Source organism: Bos grunniens, chromosome 17 (genome assembly GCF_055505025.1).
Source record: "Bos grunniens cultivar Pamir isolate PY7600 chromosome 17, Bosgru_T2T1.0, whole genome shotgun sequence".
In the NCBI taxonomy this organism is placed as follows: domain Eukaryota; kingdom Metazoa; phylum Chordata; class Mammalia; order Artiodactyla; family Bovidae; genus Bos; species Bos grunniens.
The window spans coordinates 72,995,568-73,012,953 of NC_141181.1; the positions used below are offsets into that span (position 1 = coordinate 72,995,568).

Genomic DNA, 17,386 nt, shown 5'->3' on the forward strand with positions numbered 1-17,386 from the left:
AATTCACAAACCCACTGATACTGCACAAGGGTTCCCCTGCTCCCCCACATTCTCACCAACACTTGTTTTCTTAAAAAAAAAAAAATCATAGCCATCTTTGGGACTTCGCTGGTGGTCCAGTGGCTAAGACTTCATGCTCCCAATCCAGGGGCCCGGGTTCCACCCCTGCTCAGGGAACTAGATCCCACACGCTCAACTAAGGCCTGGAGCAGCCAGATCAATAAATAAAAATGAGCATTAAACAGTGACCACGGCCAGCCTAGCAGGTGTCGGAGTGCCTCACTGTGGTTCCGGTTTGCCTTTCCCCGATCGTCAGCGACGCCGAGAGTCTCTCCAAGTGCTTAGCTCAGCTGGGCTCTGGCTTTGTCGTCGCTGAGCTCTCAGCGCTCTCTGTGCGTTCTGGATGGTGACACCTTATTAGATACGTCACTCGAACACTTGCTCTCCTTCCACGGGTTCTGTTTTCCCTGTTGAACGTGTCCTGTGATGGACAGGGTGTCACCTGATGTCGTCCTGTGGTTTGATTTTTGTTAAGCAGTTGCCTATGGGACCCCCACCCGAGAGGCTCCCCTCCACCTGCTGACGCGTGGCCGAGCTAGGCCACACTGTCATCACAGGGCCCGGCTTTCCGAGCCAGAGCGTGGAGGGTGGCAGGGAGTTGGGTACTGTCCGCTTCTTTCACAGCAGCAGAAAGATGCCAGCATCTTCCTTTGCCCCCTTGTCATGCGCTGAACTGCCCCCATCTCCCGCCAAGTTCATATGTCCTAACGGTGTCTCAGAATGTGCCTGTATTTGGAGATGCAGCTTTAAAGAGATGATTAGGTTAAAATGAGGACTTCCCAGGTGGCGCTCGTGGTAAAGAACCCTCCTGCCAGTGCAGGAGACATAAGAGACGCAGGTTCGATCCCTGGATCGGGAAGATTCCCCTGTGGGAGGGCAGGGCAACCCACTCCAGTATTCCTGCCTGGAGAATCTCCAGGAACAGAGGAGCCTGGCGGGCTCCATGGGGTTGCAAAGAGTCAGGCACGACTGAAGTGACTTAGCAGGCCAGTTAAATAAAGTGAAAATCAGGGTGGGGTGTAATGCAGCCTGACCGGCATCCTTACATGAAGGACTCAGACACGGGGGTCCGACCACGTGAGGCTGCACACCCAGGTGAGGGGGATCAGAAGGAGCCGGCCCACCGACACCTCGCCCTCGGCCACCCCTTCTGTGCCAGCCCCCCTGGCTGGTGTGACGCAGGCTCACAGCGGCCGCCTCCCACCCCGTCTCCCGTGGGCATTCCCCTTGACGGTGCCCACGTCCGGCTTGTGGCTCTGGCAGGTGCCCGGGGGCCGGGAGCCCGTGTCGGGCCGTGAACTGAGGACGGTACTGGCCTCCTTGGCTTGCCACACGGAGCCCTGTTTCCCGGAGCCCTTGGCCGCAGCCCAGCTTTATGTTCCAAAGAGGAAAAGGCGGGTGATTTAGAGGCTCAGCCGTCGTTAGGCGTTACCTTGATTTATGTAAAAATAATATTCCATGGTTGAATAACAATGGCCCAGCGTTCACCTGCGGCCTGGGAGCCTCATAAAATGGGCACATTCATCTCCATTGCGATGACATCAATTTGTACCAGCCGTTCTTCCAGAGAAATGTGTCATGTTGTTCCAAGCGTACCTTCACTCGGTCGTGTTAAGTGGTTCCAACAGACCGGAGTGTATATTTTCTCTGGGGAAACTCTTGTCTATTATTTCAGCTGAAAACATTCCTCGCACACAATGACTAATCAGGGCTGCAGATCAGCGCTGGCCAGGCCGGCCCACCTGCTGCTCCGCGGCCGGGGGCGGGCGCCCAGGTTCCGCTGGCCCGGTGGTGCTGGGAGGAAGCAGGCGGGGGGCCGTTCCTGTTTCCTTTCCCTGAAACTCAAGGGTATTTTGTCAGCCTTTCCCCAACTTGACTCGGAGAGGGTCTGGCCTACCGGCTCACACGCTGCCGCGGAGGGCTGGCTCCCAGGGCGGCCGCTCCAAGGGGTGACCTCATGCGAGGGGAGGCCGTGTTGGTTGTTGCTCCTTTTCTTCTCGGTTCCCGGGGGAAGGCTAATCTCCAGGAACACAGAGCCTCTGGAGGCCCATAAAGCGGAGCCCGGGAGGAGCAGGATTGTTTCATTGCTGCCGCCCCGAAGCAGAGTTTGTTTTCCTACAGTTCTCTTCCCTTCAGGAAAGCGCTGGCTTGCGAGCCCGGTGGGTTATTCTTGCGCCCCTAGTCCCGGCTTTCCCCCCATTGTTCCCGCTGCTTTTTATCGCGGAGATCTCGGTCAAGTTCAATGCCCTTCTCGGGTCTTGTGCTGGTTCCCGCCGCTGGAATGCCCACCCACCGGTTCCCCGGGCTCCGAGAGTGAACGCGCAGGGCCCAGTCACCACTTCTCAGGTTGTGACCCATCCTGAGCAGCCCCGAAACCCGCCCTGGGCGTCAGCAGGACGCTCAGCTGTTTCGATGGCTTGGTGTCCCCCAGCCCAGCATCCGGGCGGCTCCCACCTCTGGTGAAAGCCCGCAGTGGCCGCCTCGACGGTAGGACTGGAGGGTCAGGAGAAGCGGCAGAGGCCCCTTCCTGACTGACCGCCGGGGTGACTGGCCGTGACCCCACGGCTTGGCCGAGTCGCCCCCTTCCCCAAGCCTCTCTGGAAGCTGTGCTGTGTCAGTTCCCGCGATCGGCCTCCGGGACGCGGGGACCGTCCAGTGTGCGGCCCACAGGAGCCTCTCCCCACACCGAGGACGGGGGGGCCGGCGCATCCTGGAGGTGCTGGGTCACCTGCTGTTTCAGTGAGGCCGCAGGACGCCGAGGAGGGAGAGTCACCTCCAAGTTAAAAACACGTGCACCCCAGTGTGCGTGGCAGCACCACTCGCAGTAGCAAAGCGTGGAAGTGACTTAAGTGTTACTGACAGATGGGTGGACAAAGTGTGGGACGCACATACAGTGGAGCACGGCTCAGGCGCAAAAGCAGTGAAGCGATGCTGCAGGCTGCCACTGGACTGCGCTGGAGACAGCCATACCGGGCAAAGCGAGACAGGGAGACAGACGCCACGTGCTGTCACTGACGTGTGAACCTGAAACAGCACACAAGTGAACGTGTTCACGAAAGAGAAACAGACTCAGAGGCGTGGGCAACATGCTGGTGGCTGCTCGGAGGTGACAGAGGGCAGGACTGGGCGTCGGGAATCAGCAGAAGCAAACGCATCCTGGCCATCCGAGCACGGGGCTGGGAAAGAATTTCCAGACACACGGGATTTCAGAAGGGAGTGAGTTTATTCAGAGCAAAGAGCAGAGATAATGAGTGCAGCCGGCCAGGAGCCAATGCTTTCCATGGGTTGTGTGTGTGAAAGTGTTAACTCAGTCGTGTCCGACTCTGCAACCCCGTGGACTGTAGCCCGCCAGGCTCCTCTGTCCGTGGGATTCTCCAGGCAAGAACGCTGGAGTAGGTTGCCGTGCCCTCCTTCAGGGGATCTTTGAAAGCCAGGGATCCAACCCTGGTCTCCCACATTGCAGGCAGATTCTTTACCGTCTGAGCCACCCGGGGAGCCCCAGCCTTAATACGGGACTCCACAAGACTATTACATACGAGATGGGTAAACACAAGGCCCTGCTGCAGAGCACAGGGAGCTATAATGTATTCAATGTCTTGTGATGAGCCGCAATGGATACGGATATTTTAAAAAGAATCGTCTGTATGTGTAACCGCGCCACTTGACTGCACAGCAGGGACGGGCACGACGTTGTAAATCAACGCTAAAGTGGAAAACAGTGAAGGTGAGGGCGCTCAGTCGCGTCCGACTCAGTGCAGCCCCTTGGACTGTAGCCCACCAGGCTCCTCCGTCCGTGGAATTTTCCAGGCAAGAGTACTGGAGTGGGGTGCCATTGCCTTCTCCGGGGGATCTTCCCAACTCAGGGATTGAACCCAGGTCTCCCACACTGCAGGCAGACGCTTTACCATCTGAGCCAGCAGGGAAAATTTTTTAAAATTAAAAAGGAAGAAGGTGGCATGTGCTGTTGGCTGAGCTGGGCTGGCCCGATGGGTGGGCATGCACTGCCCTCTAGTGGCGACCCATGGCAGGACACGGGGGCTTTCTGGGAAGCTGGTGACCCCGCCGTGGGTATTACCCGCTGGCTCAGCTCCACACGTGTTTGCGCGTGTTCTGTGTCTCGCGCTGCAGGCGCGGGCCAGATGAAAGACACAGCGTTACGGGCTGTGCTGTGTCTGGATAGTCATCCTTGCCGCCCCCCGGATGCCCAGCACGTCGGCCCCTGGAGTCGGGCCCTGGTCCTGTGTGGCTGGTTCTTTCTGAGAAGAGCGAGGAGGACTCAGATGCACACAGGGATGACCGCGTGAGGACACGCAAGAAGGGGCGTCTCACGAGGGGACAGTCATCTTCAGGGGCTTCACCCCAGACCCGTGTCCTTGGGGGCTGGGCTGCCCCGCGGCCCCTTTGGTGCTGGGACTGAAATTCAGGCCTGCCCACCCCCGACCCCACTCTCAGGTCAGGCGCTGCTCTGCACCCTGGGAGTGTCTGAGGACGCCCCCTGCTCTGGGGCCTGGTGAGGGCACCCCTAGGGCCTCTCCCCATCCCCTGGCCGGCCCACCACGCACCTAGGGCTTGCCCAGGCCTGCCAGCCAGGAGTCAGACCCCAGCTGCTTGGGGCTGAGCCCCACCCACGTGGTTCTCTCACGCTGGAGCACGTCCGAGAAAGCCCACAGGCCCCCGAGCAAGGCTGGTCCTCAGCTCAGGTGAAACCAAATCTCATCAGGCAGGCCTGGGGGATCTGTCTTCACAATACATGGAGAACTGCAACTCAGGAATAAGAAGATAAACAACCCAATTTAAACAGAGGCAAAGGACTTGAATAGACGTTTCTCCAAAAGATACAAAAATGGCCAATAAGCACGTGAAAAGATGGTCCATGTCATTAACCATCAGGGAGACGCAAGTCAGAGCGCCAGTGAGATGTCGCTTCACAGCTACCAGGACGGCTTTTGTCGAAAAGATTCACAATGATGAGGATTGGCAGGAATGTTGGGACACGGGAACCCTCAAACACCACCAGTGAGAATGTAAAACAGCACAGCTGCTGGGAAAGCAATCGGACAGCTGCTCAAAAAGGGAAACACAGTTGCTGTGAAACCCAGCAATTCCACACCCAAGCACACACCCAAGAAAACTGGAACTGCGACCACTCACACACATTTGTACACAAATGTTCACACCTTGCTCCTAGCAGCCAACAATGGAAACAACACAAATGCGAGTAAACAAACTGTCACACACATATGTGTGCAATGCACGTGCACATACACGTATGTGCGTATACATGTATGCACACACACATACATACAATGGGGTATCCAGCAGTCATATAAAGGAACAAAGCCCTGATTCACGGGCAGCACGGTGGACCTCGAGACCCCGACGCTGAGCGAGAAGGAGCCAGACGCCGAAGCCCAGGTATCGGCCTGTGTCTGCTTACATGACTGAGACGGCAAGTGAGTCAGAAGTTGCCAGGGGCTGGGGGAAGGGGAGAACGGGAGTGACAGCTGATGGGCGCAGAGCTTTTTTGGGAGGTGGTGAAGATACTCTGGAGTCAGGTAGTTCATGGTATTGCATAACTTTAAAAATACACCTGTTGTTTAATTATTCAGGCGTGTCTGACTCTTGCAACCCCATGGACTACATAGCCCGCCAGGCTCCTCTGTCCATGGGGATTCTCCAGGCAAGAATACTGGAGTGGGTGGCCGTGCCCGCCCCCAGGGGATCTTCCCCACCCAGGCATTGAACTCATGTCCCTAATGCCTCCTGCATTGGCAGGCGGGTTCACCATTAGAGCTGCCTGGGAAGCCAAATAAGAGATCAGTAATGTAAAAATCACTTTGGCTAAAATAATTTGTATTTCTTTCTAAACTCTTCTTCCAAAGTAAAATAAGCGTCTTTTTGGTTATGAATAGGTTCTGCCGTAATATCTGTTCCGGGTGGGGCTGAGGTCGCCCCCTTCCGCACGGCCCAGCAGGAGCCACACGGGGGCGCTGTGGCCCTCACTCTGCTCAGGGCTGAGGCCGTGGGGCCGGGTCCCCAAGCCAGCTGCGGTGGGGACCTGGAATCCTTGCACCTCAAGGCAGAGGGCGCCCGGGGAACCCTCGGGGAAAAGCCGGGGTGAGCTGACTGGGCGGCTGAAAGGAATCATGTTTCCCTGTGTTTTATGTTGTCAGATGTGATGAGGGTGTGGTGATCATATTTTAGAATTTGCATCTTTTAATGTCTCCCAGAATATTTAAGAGTGAAAATATGCCTGGTCCATGCTGGAAAATACTTTGGCAGAGGGCATGAAAGAAACGAAACAGATATGAACCAAATGTTAATAATTTTAAAGTTTCACTGATGGGCGTCGTTGTTTAGCCACTAAGTCATGTCCAACTCTCTTGCTCCTCGTGGACTGTAGCCCACCAGGCCCCTCCATCCACGGGATCTCCAGGCAAGAATACTGGAGTGGGCCGCAATTTCCTTATCCAACGTGTACCTAAGATCTTTATCTATGTATCTATATCTATCTATGGATGAGATGATATTAAATGAAACCCTATATATCCATCAACTGATGAGTATATAGGGGTCCATTTAATATTATTTTACTGTAATATTATCTCATGCGTAGATAGGTGGTGCTCGTGGTAAAGAAGAAGCTGCCTGCCAACGCAGGAGGTGGAGGGTTCGATCCCTGAGTCAGGAAGATCCCCTGGAGGAGGAAATGACAGCCCACTCCAGTATTCTTGCCTGGAGAATCCCATGGACAGAGGAGCCTGGTGGGATACAATCCATAGGTCCCAAAGAGTCGGACACGACTGAGTGACTAACACTCTCACTTTTTCACAGATTGCTGAGATGAACACACATGGAACATCATCCCCGAGATGCCCCAGCGCTCTGTCCAGTGGCCAGGGGTGACGGCCAAGCTGGTGACGGGCCGGGAGTGAGGCTTTCAGTGGTGGCCACTTGGGGACCCTCTCAGGAGGGGACTGGCGGAGTGCCTGAGGTGGGCAGGCCAAGAGTGTCTGGGGGACCGGGATCCGTCAGCACCCAGCCAGGCAGGACGGCTTGTTTGGCCCTGTGTGATGCAGTGAAGTCTCGCAGAGCGGCTTGTGGAGGACCTGCTTGGTGTCTGGTCAGCCGCCTCCCCCAGGTGAAGACAGGTCGGGCAGGTTGCTGGATGGCCTGGCCTGGGACACACCCCTCCCAGGAGAGGCTCGTTTATCTGATGAACGGGTGAAGGGGCAGAGAACCACTGGGGATTTCCATTTTCTTCTTTATGTTTTCCTTTTAAGTTTTCAAGTTTTCTACAGAGACATTTTACACTAAGAAAAATAAGCGAACGGCACTAAAACTAACATGACGTTGTGAATCAGCTTTACTCCAATATAGAATTTAAGAATTTAAATAATAGTGAGTGGTACTTTCAAAAGCCAATGTGTGCGGAGCTGCAGGAGGGTTCACTTGCGGCTGGTGAGGGTGGAAAACGGCCTGGTCGCATAGGAGGACCGTTAGGCAGGGCCTGGCACAGCTGGACACACTCCTGCTCCACGATCCGCAGTCGTGCTCCTTGGGGTTTATTTAGTCAGAGGAGCTGGAGATGTCTGTCCACACAACTATCGGCATGTGGGTGTGTGTAGCTGCTGCTTTATGGATAATTGCCCAAACTTGGAAGTACCGTTCCAGGAGGTGAATGGATAAAGAAAATGTACAGACGACGGAATGTTATTCTGCCCTAAAAATAAATGAGCTATCAAACCATGAAAGAGGGACTTCCCCGGTAGTCCAGTGGTTAAAACCTCAGCTTCCAGTGCAGGGGGTACTGGTTTGATCCCTGGTTGGAGAGCTAAGATCCCATATGCCTCCAGGCCAGAAAATGAAAGCATAAACGATATTGTAATAAATTCAATAAAAACTTTAAAAATGCTCCACATCAAGAAAAAAAACAAAAAAAACACATGAAAAGACAGAAAGGTCTTAGGTGTAAACTGCTGAGTGGAGGAAGCCAGCCTACACAGGCGGCACGCCGTGACTGCCAGTATACTAGCTTCTGGAGAGGACAAGGCCAGGGAGACAGGGAAACGGCTTCTAGGGGCTGGGGGAGGGAGCGCTGAGGAGGGGGAGAAGGAGGGTGCTCAGGGCGGAGACGCTGCTCTGCACCTACTGTAGCGGGGGCACGCCATCACACTGCTGCCCGCCTGTGGCTGGGCAGGAGGGGCCCAGATGCAGACCGAGGACCCTGCGTGAGGCAGACACGTGGGCGGAGTCTTGTCGATTGTCGGCGATGAGTGCCGATGGGGGGGGAGGGGGCGTGGGAAACCGCTCTGCTTCCTGCTCAGTCGTGCAGTGACCCTCAGCTGCTCTAAAAATAAAGCCTATTAAAACGTTTTAAAAATAAAAGTGAATGTGAGCCCGCGGAGGCCGGGTCTCAGTGCGGCGGCGGCTCCAGGCCCAGCACGAGGGCCCGGGGGCCCTGGGCGTGGGCAGAGTCCGCTCCCGGCCAGCCCCGCGGCGGGACCCCGCTCGGTCGCACAGCGTGTTTGAGTCTTGAGTGTTTTTCTTGGCTTGGATGGACAGGGTAGGTTGCGCTCTTTGTCAGTTTTGGAATTGAAGGTATTTCTAAGAAACGCAGCCAGGATCGTGGGAACATCCTGAAGCCGTTGGCGTGTCTGGAGTCTGTAGTCAGCCCCTCCCGCCCCCTCTAACCTCCCCCCTCAGCCTCTGCCCTCCAGCCTCCTCCCCCCACCCCAACTCGGACAGCAGCTCAGTGCCTGGCCTGTCTGGAGTCTGCAGTGGGCCCTGTCCCGCCCCCCAGCCTACCCCCCCCAATGCACCCCCACCCCTGGGCAGCTCAGTGGATGTCCTTCACTTAGGTTTCAAACTCAGGCGTGGACAGTCGAGGAGACTGCCCGCACCCTCCCCCACCCCCGACCACGGTCACTTCTTCTTTCTCCTGATCCTGACCTGTGCCAGCAGAGTGGACAGTTGAAGGGGCCAGGCCACCTGGCGTGTTCCAGGCCACTCCTGGCCCCCCCCCGCCCCCCGCCACCGGAGTTAATTGCAGCTATAGTGGAGCACAAGCTGAACAAACCGGAACCCCCCTCAGCAGCCATTACATTAGGAAAGAGGGGTGCTCCCTGGTGGCCCGGTGGTTAGGACTCCCCACTCCCACTGCAGGGGGCCCGGGTTCAGTCCCTGGTTGGGGAACTCAGATCCTGCTAAGGAAGGCGAGTTAGTAACTACTGCTTTGCAATGAACTCCGCGTCTTAAACAGCACAGTATCCTCAAGTCAGGGGCCTCTCTGCTCAGCATCTCTCTCGAGTCACCGTCAAGGTGTCCGTCTGGCCGTGGTCTCTTTCGAAGGCTCCACCAGGAAGCAAAGGTCCTCCATGGACTCTGCTCCCCAGATGTAAGATGAACTTTCCAAAAATTAATTACATTTTCTATATGTTAGAATGAAACACACAGGCTTCCTCAGTGGCTCAACAGTCCACCTGCAACACAGGAGATGCGGGTTCGATCCCTGGGTTGGGAAGATCTCCTGGAGGAGGGCATGGCTACCCACTCCAATATTTTTGCAGGGGAAATCCCATGGACCGAGGAGCCTGGTGGGCTACAGTCCATGGGGTCGCAGAAGTCGGACACGAATGCGGCAACTGAGCATGCTCCCGCAGAATGAAGCACATACCATTTGAAATTCTTCACAAAATGAGATACATGCAAATCTGACAGAACATGGACACAGAAGACTGAACAGGACTGCTGGGAGAAACAAGGGATGGGCTATCGCTAAGCACAGCCACCTGGACGAGTCAGCAGAGAAATACGTGAAAAACAGTCCCAAAAGGTCGGATGACGCAGCAGACCTCCCAGGGACTGAGGGTTTGGTTCCAGACCATGAAATAAAGAGAATGCTGCAGCAAAGCACCTCACACGGAGCTCTTGTTTCCTCAGTGCCAATAAAAGTGGCGTTGACACCAGACTGTAGTCTATTGCGTATGCAACAGCATTATGTCTTAAAAAAAATGTACAGGCCATAATTCAAGAACATTGCTGAAAACTTCTAACCATCATCTGAGCCTTCAGTGAGTCAAAGTAGCAACATCACAGATCACTGACCACAGATCACCCTGCAAATACAGTAACGACTAGAAAGTTCGAAATCTGGTGAGAATTACCAAAACATGACACAAAGACATCAAGTGAGGAAGTGCTGTTGGAAAAACGACCCAACAGACTTAATCTACTCGGGGTTGCACAAACCTTCAGTTTGTGAAGAAGAAAAACAAACAGAAAAAACGCCGTTTATCTGTGAAGCTAATAAATCAAGGTGCGCCTGCATACACGTCCATTTTCATTCATATAACTGTTGAAAAAAAAATGATGAGAATGGAGAGCCGATTAGTGGTTGCAGGAGGTAGGGAGGGGGTGGGGCAGGAGGGAAGTGGGCGTGGCTAAGAAGAAACAGCACGTGTCCCTTTGGGCGGCGACGTCACTGCGGTTCTGCAAAATGTAACCGCTGGAGGAGCTGAGCGAAGGCCACCAGGGCTGGCGCCAGGGGCGGCGCCGCTCGGGGGTCCTCACTTTGCGTGGGGGGGGGGGCGCTGTGGGGCCAGCCGCGTGCTGGCGTCCCTTCCGGAGACGGGGTGTCTTCTGCTCTCGGGGCAGGCCAGGCTCCCTGGGGGCTTACAGTTGCCAAAGAAGTGCATTGCACCACAGCGCTGCCTCCACCCGCGAGCAGCGGGGCCCCAGGACCTGCTGGGGGTGGGACGAGGTCCCCGAATCCCCCCCACCACGCTCGCGACACGCCCTGTGCAGAGACCGTCCCCCCGCCCCCGCGCCGGCCCGTGTGCTCGGTGGACCGAGTGGGGGTCGGCGGGGGACACCTGGGCCCGGAGGAAGGCGGAGGAGCGGGGCTTCGCGGCCGCCGCACCCTCGCGCCTGCAGTTTGCCGTTCGGTTTGTGGCCGCAGCCGGCGAGTGTGGAAACCGTAGCGGGGCGGGCTCCAGTGGCGAGGCCGCGGGGTTGCTTCACATCCGTGTCCTCACTCCGCGTCTCGCCATCCTTCCGGCCCGCCCCGCTCCCCCGTTCCCGCCCGATGACCCGGCCTACAGCGCCTCCTGCCTCCGGGAATCTAGGTGCCCACTGACCGCACGTTACTCCCCCAGAACACCGGCCTGGCCACGCCTTCCCAGAACCACCCTGGTCTGTCTCAACGTCGCAGTGGAGCCCTGGACCCCTCCAGACCAGCTCCCCCGACCCCACCTGGCAGCTCTGCGCTGGGACTTGGTGCCGTTTACAGCCGCTGCAAAGCCCTAGGCCACCAGCCCTCTAGCCTGCCCTTCTTCCGGGCTCGCGGGCCACATGCTATGTCCTGACCTTGACCCTGACTCCCACCCCTCCCTTTTTGGTGGCAGGGTTTGCAGGCCTGTCTTATCCCAGCTTCCCAGGTGACTCAGTTGGTTAAGAACCCACCTGCCAATGCAGGAGACCCTGGTTTGATCCCTGGGTCAGGAAGATCCCCTGGAGAAAGAAATGGCAACCCACTCCAGTATTCTTGCCTGGGAAATCCCATGGACTGAGGAGCCTGGTGGGCTACAGTCCATGGGGTCCCAAGAGTCAGACACGACTGAGACAACCATCAGCTTATTCCACAGAACAGAGCCTTCTGGCACCCACTCCCGCAGGGCTACTGCGCTGTGGTTCCGGATTGTTCCAGGCTCGCGATGCCTGCTGACGAGGACGACTGCCCACATGTCTTCCCACTGCTGGACGTGAGCCTCAGGGCACGTTCCCAGAGGGGATCGCAGGTCCCAGGGGAAAGGGATGTCCCGTCTCTTCAGACGCCACCCGACCAGTCTGGGCTGCCCCCATGTGTGAGCGTGTGAGCCCAGCCTGTGCCCGCCTCTGGCCTTCTGTCCGCCTGGCATGGCCACTTGCTTGGCCTCTCCCTGGCGTGAGTGTGTGTGAGTGTGCATGAGTGTGTGTGCATGAGTGCATGCGCACACGCGTGTGTATATGTGTTTGTGAGTGTGCATGAGTGTGCGTGTGCGTGAGTGTGTTGCTTGAGTGTGTGCATGAGTGTGTGCGTGTGTATGCACGCGAGTGTGTGTATGTTCGTGAGTGTGCATGAGTGTGAGCATGCATGTGTGTGAGCGTGCGTGTGAGTGTGTGTGCGTGTGTGCATGAGTGTGTGTGAGTGCGTGAGTGTGTGTGAGTGTGCATGAGTGCGTGTGTGAGTGTGCGTGTGTGTGCATGAGTGTGCGTGTGTGTGTGTGTGTGAGTGTGCGTGAGTATGCGTGTGTGAGTGTGCATGAGTGTGTGTGTGTGTGAGTGTGAGTGTGCGTGAGTGTGTGTGGCCTGTTCTCGTGCTGCGTGTTGACCATCATCTGCATTTTGCACAGCCTCCTGTCTCCCCACCCGGCTTGCTGGGCGTCCTTAAATGTTCCCAGTGTTGGCACATCAGCCCGTGGGTGCACCCCGCCCCGTCATTTTCACCTCTCCCGCTCCCTTTCAGGCGGGCGGGGATGCGATTTTCTGTCGCTGAATCTGTGTCTTTTATCATGTGTGGAGTTTCGCGTGCTCAGGCCCCGTCTGTGAAGGCATTGGCCTGGGTTTCAGAGTCCGGGGCTTCTGTGGTTCCGCTCGTCAGTGTTGGTGCTTGCGCCACCGTGCTTCCGTTTTGTGGCGGTGGGCGGCGTGCAGCCCGCGCTCCCTGCTTCTGCGTGACCTCCAGCTGTGTCCCTGTCATTTTATTTTCAGAAAGCCCACCGCTCCCCTGCCTTCATCATGTACTGAATCTCCAGATGAGCTTGGCTCTGCTCCTGAATTTTCTATCAATGCAAGTCACGTTCGTAATTTAAAATTTTCTAGGAACCATAGTAAAAAATAAAGAGAAACAGGTGAGACTAATTTTAATTTTTTTTTAATATTTTTAGTCATTTGGCTGCATCAGGTCTTGGTTGCGGCCCATGGGATCTGGTTCCCCAACCAGGGATCGAACCCAGGCCCCCTGCATTGGTAGCGCAGAGTGTTAGCCTCTGGACCACCAGGGAAGCCCCTGACTGTAATATTTTTGCCTGAATCTACCCAAACATCACTTGAGGTGCGGTTGGTATAGGCACGTGATTACTGGAGCGTCGGCCGCTTCGGGTCAGGAGACGGCATGTGCGGCTCTGTGTCGGGACATCACACCCCAGGGCCAGCGGCCGCTGGAACACATGCCAGCCTGTCCCCCCAGCCCATCCTCTCGGGGCTGCCCTCGCTGTGGCCACGGTGTGGCCCAGGGTGCGTGTGTCCGGCGGGCCTTCTCCTCGCTGAGCCGGGGCTGCCGTCTTCCTCCCCAGAGAACAGTCTCCCCTCCAGTGGGAACTGTCCCATGGGGGTAGCTGGCATTTTGGTGAGAAAGCAGGAGAAATCCGTTTGTTCGGGAGCTTGTCCTAGGAGAATTTGTCTCTCTCGTTTGGCTGATTGGAGGTCTGTTCATCTGCCAGGGATCGGGAGACGATTCTTCACTGAATATGAAATTTTCTTCTGCTTCTACCAACCAGCTTTGACATAGCTTCTTAGAAAATGACAAACTGGGAAAATAAAAATGAAACCAGTGATGAACCTTCTTGTCTCTGGCTCATCCGCTGAGTACCGGGCTCCCCCCGCAGCGGGGATGTGGATTCCGAAGGAAAAGGGACTCTGTCTGTGCTCGCATCTCTGGCTTCACGCTCAGGAGACGTAATTGCTTTTCTGCAAACCTGGCTCTTTCTGTTTGCTCCATGTCACTCTTTCCACCCCAGGACGATTCCCAGCCAAGCTGCAGATGGGCCTTCTGGGCGGGACTCTGTGCTCTGGGCCCGGAGTCCGCCTGGGGGGCCCAGTGCTTCCTGTCGGAATTCCAGACTCTGGGCTGGCCGCTGGGGAGACCGCATGGCTGGCCCTCAGTGCGAAGGGGGCTGGGAGCCCAGCAGGCGGGGCTGGGGACACCGTGAGTCAGCTATGAGTCAGCCCGCGTGGAACGGGCCCTGCAGGTTCTCACGGTGCGCGGGGCAGGGCCGCAGCGTCTGCATAGGAGCCGGTCTGGGGCAGGGCCGCCTGGCCCTCCCTGCCCAGCGGACGCCCCTGGCCGGGTGGGGCCGCCAGCACCGTGGTTCCTGCCCTTTCCTCAGCTTGGCCTCCAAAGGCAGCCCTAACCCAACCCCAAGCCTGACCCTGACCCTAAACCATAATCATAACTCCTCAGTTCAGTTCAGTTCAGTTCAGTAGCTCAGTCATGTCCAACTCTTTGCGGCCCCATGAATCTCAGCACGCCAGGCCTCCCTGTCCATCACCAACTCCCGGAGATCACTCAGACTCATATCCATCAAGTCGGTGATGCCATCCAGCCATCTCATCCTCTGTCGTCCCCTTTTCCTCCTGCCCCCAATCCCTCCCAGCATCAGAGTCTTTTCCAATGAGTCAACTCTTCGCATGAGGTGGCCTGGAGTTTCAGCTTTAGCATCATTCCTTCCAAAGAACACCCAGGGCTGATCTCCTTTAGAATGGACTGGTTGGATCTCCTTGCAGTCCAAGGGACTCTCAAGAGTCTTCTCCAACACCACAGTTCAAAAGCATCAATTCCTCGGCACTTATCTTTCTTCACAGTCCAACTCTCACTTCCATACGTGACCACTGGAAAAACCGTAGCCTTGACTAGACGGACCTTTGTTGGCAAAGTAATGTCTCTGCTTTTCAATATGCTATCTAGGTTGGTTATAACTTTCCTTCCAAGGAGTAAGCGTCTTTTAATTTCATGGCTGCAGTCACCATCTGCAGTGATTTTGGAGCCCAAAAAAATAAAGTCTGACACTGTTTTCACTGTTTCCCCATCTATTTCCCATGAAGTGATGGGACCAGATGCCATGATCTTTGTTTTCTGAATGTTGAGCTTTAAGCCAACTTTTTCACTCTCCTCTTTCACCTTCATCAACAGGCTTTTTAGTTCCTCTTCACTTTCTGCCATAAGGGTGGTGTCATCTGCATATCTGAGGTTATTGATGTTTCTCCCAGCAATCTTGATTCCAGCTTGTGCTTCTTCCAGCCCAGAGTTTCTCATGATGTGCTCTGCATAGAAGTTAAATAAGCAGGGTGACAATATACAGCCTTGACATACTCCTTTTCCTATTTGGAACCAGTCTGTTGTTCCATGTCCAGTTCTAACTGTTGCTTCCTGACCTGCATACAGGTTTCTCAAGAGGCAGGTCAGGTGGTCTGGTATTCCCATCTCTTTCAGAATTTTCCACAGTTTATTGTGATCCACACAGTCAAAGGCCTTGGCATAGTCAATAAAGCAGAAATAGATGTTTTTCTGGAACTCTCTTGCTTTTTTGGTGATCCAGTGGATGTTGGCAATTTGGTCTCTGGTTCCTCTGCCTTTTCTAAAACCAGCTTGAACATCAGGAAGTTCGCGGTTCACGTGTTGCTGAAGCCTGGCTTGGAGGATTTTGAGCATTACTTTACTAGCGTGTGAGATGAGTGCAATTGTGTGGTAGTTTGAGCATTCTTTGGCATTGCCTTTCTTTGGGATTGGAATGAAACCCTAACCTAACCCTAACCCTAACCCTAACTCCTAGCCTGACCCTAAACTCTAACACTAACCCCTAGCCTGACCCTGACCCTGAAACTAAATACTAACCCCTGCCAGAGCCTGACTCTAAACCCTAACCCTAACTCCTAGCCTGACGCTGAGTCCCAGGATGCTCCCAGAAATTTCTCGTGTGGAGAGCCCCTCCCGTCGCGCACTGAGCGGCAGCTCCTGGGTGTCCCACCGGGCGCCTTATGCATGTGCCAGCCTGTATGTATCCTCTCAGGAGCTTCATGCGTGTGCAAGCACACATGTGTGCAGAAGTGCGTCTTCCCCGGGGCTGCCTTCCACACACAGGCAGTGCCTGTGCCCACAGGCCGGCGACTTTTTTCTCATTGTTATTATTATGATAAACCACATCGTGGGCTCTGCTCTCATAAGTGTCCCACAGTTATGTTAACTCCGGGGGCTTCATACAGCAGATCCTAGAGCAAAACTGAGACTTTGTACTGGACTATTTTTATTACTTATATTCAAAAGGAGTTACAGTAAAATGTTCATAACGTGGGCTTCCCAGGTGGCTCAGTCAGTAATGAATTCGCCTGCAATTCAAGAGACTCGGGTTCAATCTTTGGGTTGGGAAGAGATCCCCTTGGAGTAGGGACTGGCAACCCACTCCAGTATTCCTGCCCGGAGAATCCCATGGACACAGGAGCCTGGGGGCTGCAGTCCATGGGGTCGCCAAGAGGCAGCCACGACTGGGCGTGCACGCACACACCATAACACGAAGGCCACCATTGTAGCCACTTCTAAATGCACAGTTCGGTGGCGTTGAGTCCATGCACGTTGTTGGGCAACCCTTCCCACCATTATCTCCAGAACTCGCCGTCTTCCCAAACTGATGCTCCGCTCTCTCCCCGCCCCCCACCCCGGCCCCCACCGTCCACTTCCCGTCTCTGTGAAGCTGACGACCCTGGGACCTCGTGCAGGGTTTGTCCGGGGTCTGCCCTTTCCACGGGCATCAGGTCCTCAGGGCTCATCCTTGTCGCAGCCTGAGTCACGTGTCCTTCCTGCGGAGGCGCACATGTCCCACCGCAAGCCCTGACCACGAGCTCACGGTGCTCCCTACAGCACCCGGAGGGCAAGAGGAGGGGCCACTGAAGCTGTCGGAAGAGCTGTCGGAAGCCGACTCCGTGGCACTAAGGGGTGTGCCTAGGCACGCCCGTCCTCATTCCACACACGTTGGCCACAGCCCTGCCCTGGTGCCTCCTCCCTCCCGGACGGAGGAGCCCGACGATGAGCCCAGGTGATCAGGGACGCAGAGCGGCCTCAGGGTCCAGTGGCTCCACTCCCTGGACACCTAACTCCACAGGGGCGGAAACGTGTCCACTCAGGGCTTCATCCCGACCGCTCATTCCAGCCTGTGCACGCAGACCAAGAGGGGAAGCACCCACGTGGCATCAACACTCGGGCGGACAACACGTGGCCCGTTCAGTCAATGCAACGAGGTTCCGACACAGGCTGCCGCGTGGCGGGCCTCGAGAGCTGCTTCTCAGAGAGGGCTGTGTATTCTGTGATTCCGCCTGTAGGCACCACCCAGAGCGGGCAGATGTGCAGACCCGGGGTGACCAGGGCCCAGGGCGGGGGGCGGGTGGTGGTGGTGCCCGCGAACAGGTTTCCTTTGGGTGATGGAGACACAGCTTTGGAAGGTCCTGAAGCCCTCGGAATGACACCCTGTGTAAGGGAGGGTCTCCTGGCCTGTGAACTATGCCTCTACAGGACGCG

General features: G+C 55.9%; 1 long non-coding RNA gene across 1 annotated transcript; it reads left to right on the top strand.

Moving 5' to 3' along the window:
• The first annotated feature begins 4,437 nt into the window (after positions 1-4,437).
• Positions 4,438-7,477, top strand: LOC147355936 (uncharacterized). The gene is made up of 2 exons (XR_015144885.1): positions 4,438-5,475; positions 6,895-7,477. It is a non-coding gene; the product is annotated as an uncharacterized LOC147355936 (long non-coding RNA).
• The last annotated feature ends 9,909 nt before the right edge of the window (positions 7,478-17,386 follow it).